A 5,591-nucleotide genomic window follows, 5' to 3' on the forward strand; every position below is an offset into this window, starting at 1 on the left:
AGTGTATTACATGAGTTAGTCATGGCTCATACTGAATTAAACATGGGAAGAAGAGTTTCTTTTTATCTACAGCCAAAGTACTAAATCTGACCACTGCAACCAATACTCGCCCACTTCAAATCCTCCCTTTGATAGTGAAAGCGTAGGAGCTTCAAAATCTATCAGTTTGTCCTCGTTTTTTTAATGGGTTTTAGTAGCAAACACCGGTTGATGTTTGCAGCCGAAAACAAAATTATACAAAGCACTTTTTTCTGCCTTGTTCCCTGCAGAGCAAACGCTATGTTTTGGTTATTCTTTCATATCTGATTTTAGTCTTTGTTTCCTTCTCAGGTAGATTTAATCAACCAACAGCAGGGTGACAGTTTCCCTCCAAATCATCCTTGTTAGGCGTAATAATTATTACATTGGACATGAAGAGACAGGCTTTTGTGGTCTCCCACTGTTCTTTGGAGTTGGATGATAGTTAGATAATGCTCTGTTTATCTCAGAGATGCCACAGACGTGTGTTTTTGCTTGTGCCGGGCTCATCTTTGCTGTTGTGGAGTTGTGATATTTTTGGACAAGCAAGGATGAAAGCCCTGGGTCCTGTGGCTAATGAGATACCGAGGCAGTGGGAATGATGGTTTTAATTACTGCCCAGGCCTGGTCTAAAGGGGGCGATTGCTGAAGAGCCTGCTGAGTGTCCTAGGTTGGGAGTTCAGACCGATGCCAGTCATGCTGTGCCTGGCTGCCTTTGATGCTCCCTCCCCTCTGCTTTATTCCCACATTGTGCTTATTAGATTCTTTGCTGCTGATGCTTCACTGCACCTTTGTTCAAACCAATGCTTCAGACAAAGAGAGGCATAACCAGCGAGATTTCAACTTCAAACCCCTAGAAAGTTTCAGTGATGCAGAAGGCAACTTAATCTTTTGTGGAAATTAAATCTGCAGCGCTCCCATTGTGCGGTGGCTCTCTGGCACAGAGGAGATGGATTGTGAGTTTGCTCGGCGGAGACGACGTGATATTTTTCACTGAAGAATCAAAATGCAGGAGACCAAGGGTTAGTGTCAAACCATGTATGTAAACTAAAATGAGCGCTAAAAATAGCAAAGGCTTCTGAAACGATGGAGACTGAATTGGGGAAAATTCCCCCCCCCCCCCCCCGCTGTCTGCTCACATTCAGGGGGAGAAATCTACAGAAGATTCATGAGCAGGCTGTGTCCTCCGTCTCCTCGGCAGCTCCCAGCAGGAGGGTGTTGCTACGTGTCTGCTCTCTGTTCTCCTGCAGCCCAGCTGTGGACCAACCCTTGTTGACTTTTTAGAGATCACATGGCATCCTCACTGAGGCAGGCTCTGCCTCTGCAGGACTCTGCAATGGTCAGCACGGGCCTCCTCCTCCTTCTTCTCCTGCCTTTACCCCCTGCATCTCCAAAAAAAAAAAGGCTGGGCTGGCCGGTGTTTGAACACATCAGGAGTTTTCACAAATACAATATTTCATTTTTCTTTCGCACACAAGTCAAATGTTGTGATCACTTCTTCTTAGCAAGCTGACAAATGATTGACAATTTAATCCATTTCACTTTTTGAATTGTTCACCGTCTACATTTACTTCATTCTCATGACTATTGAATCAAATCTGTCTCTACCTAGAATTCCTGTATCTGTATACACAAATAATCTTCAACAAGTCAAGGCCTCCAGCTGGGGGATTTTATTTTCATATGAACAGGAAACAACATTTGCCAAATAAACAACTTGAATGGGATATGTCCTTGGCGCTCAGGCTTGCAGGAAGTGTAGATAAAGGGGTGAATAATGATGATGTGTGAACCTGGTTAGAGTTTTGTTTTCATATGTAGTGATTAAGTGTGTGTGGTATTGCAGGATCATTGTTTGCTTTATGGTCTACCAGAAAATGTTCCTGAAAGACATGGAAGAGAAAGAAGAGATCATATGTGGCAATTTGAGTCGAATTTTAAGCTCTTAAAGGAACAATTCAACCAAAAGCGAAAAATTCAGTCATTAGCTACTCACCCCCATGCCGATAGTAAGAAGAGTGAAGTAGAGATAGAGGTAGGATCATTTCCAAAGAGATTCTGAATGACAAAAATACTGTAAGAGATGTTTTTCTTCCACAAAACGTTTAAGTAATCACCTTTTAAATCATTTCAGTTTCTTACCGTGCTCACTTTGTCATAGTAGGTAGCTATAATGCACCTTAAAGGTTAAGCTCACCCAAAAATTCAAATGCAGTCATTATCTCCTCACCCCATGCTGATGGAAAGTCCGGTAATGTTTTGTAGTCCACAAAACATTTCTGGAGTTTCACAACAAAACAGCACTGCAACATTCCCCTGAACAACTGAAATAGCTGGGGACTTGTTTTAAAACGTAAATAAATAACCATCCAAAAAGTACATAAAATGGCTCCATTAAGGTCATTTGGCATATTCGAAGTCTCCATAAGCCCTGACAGCCCACGTTGATTTGAAAAGATGTTATTTACACACTTTTTTAAGTTGAGTGCAAACAGAGAAGTGGGTGCATAATCTAAGTCTTTTTAAATCACTTTGGGATCTCTGGGCTTCAGGAGACTTGCATTATGCCAGATGAGCTGTATGAACTCATTTTATGCTTTTTCTCAGCAGATTTTTTTAACAGCATTGGGGTAAGTAGATAATGTATATATAATTATTTTTGGGTGAACTGTTCCTTTTAGGTGCATCGCAGCCACCTACTATGACAAAACGAGAATGGAAAGAAACTGAAACTATACGAGAGGGAATGTATTATTTACACCATATTATCATACGTGTATTATTAAAGCTGCTGTGAGCATTGTGGTCATTTCAGCCAACTTCCTGGTAGCAAAACCCTCCCTCCTCTCTATGTCACTACACTCGCACAACTCCTTTCTGCTGTCGAGGCAGCTCTCTTCGCCGCTTTCTTTTCTTCATGCATTTGTCATCACTTGGCCTGTTTGGTAGTAAAGTCATCACTCCATCTCCATCCATCCATCACTGTGGAATTGGTAGCTTTCTCTGTTCCACCATAGCAGGTGTAGGTACCAGAACAGGAGGATCCTGCTCTCTTTGTGTTTCCCAAGCAGACAGGACGGCCTCTTTAAGAGTTCTCTGTTCTGATTGGATGAAGTGGGCAGGGATACCAGAAGATTTCCTTTCTCTTTTACTGCATGAGCAGGGGGAGGAGAGATGGGTGTCTGATCAAACACTCTGTAACAGTGATTACTGTTGGAATACAGAGCTTTATAACACATATTTTATCAATAACACTTACAGCAGCTTTAACACAATATCAATATTTTATCTTTAAATATGACCTTATAGTCAATACCAGTATATTGCAACACCCCAAAGGAGGAACTTAAATGTTTTGAGGAAGAAAACCATCTGTTATGGAAATTTGTCATGCAGAATCTGTTTGGAAATGATCCTCTCCTTCTGATGGAGGACTGCTACCATTGCTAACAAAGACAGTAACTGTTACGGTGTTTTCTGTTGTCATTACAACACCAGTTTGCCTGAGATCTAACATACTGTATCCTTGGTTTGGCTGCTTATTCTTCATGCGCTTCGAAACCTATGGTGCAAGTGTGTGTGTGTGTGTGTCCGTGTGTTTGTGTGTGATGCAGTGCCTGCGTCTTTTAAAGGATGAACACAGTGATGCTGAGCAGATTAGGTTCCACGGCAGGCAAGAGAATAATCTAATTTTACTAACCCGCTTACTGATATCATGGCACGCTAGATCCGTATTATTCAGAATCCGCTCTTGTTTTTAGTTCTGCAATCGGGAGTTCAAGCTTAATAGGACCTCTGTAATACATGTAGAAGAAAGCTTTCATCTGGTTTTGTCGTTTCAAACAGGAAAGACGAGGTTAAAGGCTATGAATATCATGCAAATACCATCTTTTAATATAGAAACATCTTCCTGTGATGACGATGATGATATTCTTTGGTTGTGATGATAATAATAAAAGAATAAAGGGTGTGTGTTTTGTGAAAGTGCAGCCAGTTTGATATACTAACTGTGTTGCATGTTTCCTTTCATCAGCTTTGGGCTGTAGTATTTCACAGAGCATGATTAGCGTAAGCGTGGAATCCACACCGCTGGGGGCTGCGGGGCAAGCTTGAAGCCTGAAGCGCATTCATCAACGTCCCTGGCAGGGTGCACCTTTCTCAGCCGCACAACGCTCAGCTTGCAGCCATCTACCCAGCCAAGTTTTAGTCTTTTTCTTTCATTTTTACTCTATTTCAATGGCCTTTGTTGTTTTTTAAGAGATAGCAAAAACCTTTCTTCTTTTTTTAAATCAAAGCCTCTACAGTGCTGGACTGTTTGTGTCAGATGCGTATTGTTCATCATTATGACAAAATAATATTACTTTGTGTATGTGTGTAATGTTGAATCACATCTGTCACTGTTCAGATGCTCATAGGCACACACACCCATGTGGATTTTGGTGTGTTATGTAGCTCATGGTTTTTACCCCACAGTCAGGCTTGATGACACTGATGTCCTCGCCTTTTTCTCCATCTCCCCTCAGTCTTCTTCCAGCAGGTAAACAGTGACTGAAGCAGGTCCTCTCAGACTGGTCCCTCAGGTCTGAATTTGTAATCACTCTAAGATCTCAGACATGAAAGACTTGCGTACATCTTCCTAAAAATGCCCTCTGAGGTGCCAAGTTCTGTTTCAAATCATAGGATGTGGAGAAGAGAAGAAAAGTTTGGGAAGAAATAATAGCTTGTGATCAGTTTCCTCTTCGAAGGAGTGGAAAAGAAGAGTTTTTGACTTGGTAAAGACATTCTCAACACTTACATGTCTGAATCAATCAAGTTAAACTTCACGAGAAAGGGAATGATCAGCTTAACAGACAAGGCCTTCAAAAGGTCTGGGAGCAAGCCTCAGCCTGAATCCATCTCGGCCTTACTTACTGGCCAACAAGCCCCATTAGGACTACTTTCTTCTGCATCTAAAACCTTTACTTGATTTACAGTGTTTAAACTTGACGTATATTGCAAATGTAACATTGTATTAATCATAACGTTTCACAAGGTTTAAGTCATGCTAAGCCTTTCATTTTACCTCTTCATCAGTGATTATGATTAATGACAAAAACTGACATGTTGGGGTTAATGTTCTTATGGTTCTTGTTAAAATTGTGGTTCAGACTGATTTGTGGCCTGAACAGCACCTCTGGACATTTGTCACTTTATTTCTGATTTATAAAAAAAACAACGATACGTCTATCAAAGCCCTGAGTTTCATCAATGAGTCAGTGAAGAAGGTGCTGCTCTGTCTGGCAGCACTGGACTGGATATTTACTGTACGGGCGTTGCTGCCATCTTGTGGTTATTGTTGAGATCGCAGAATTTGAAAAAAATGACAGCAGCACTAGGTCAAACGTATCACTGCGCTTAAAAAAGTAGTCCAGAGGCTTGTCTGATAAATAATTTCAGCAACCCTTGGGTGACGTATGTATTAGATTAATTCTAAACAATTGCACTTTTAGCAGATGATGATAAATGCCTTGTTTAAACCGAAAAAGTGACGAAAAGCTGACTTGCAAGCGTATTGATTTTCTAAGTGAAGAGAC

The sequence above is a fragment of the Pagrus pagrus genome (genome assembly GCF_965226575.1).
Source record: "Pagrus pagrus genome assembly, chromosome: 8".
In the NCBI taxonomy this organism is placed as follows: domain Eukaryota; kingdom Metazoa; phylum Chordata; class Actinopteri; order Spariformes; family Sparidae; genus Pagrus; species Pagrus pagrus.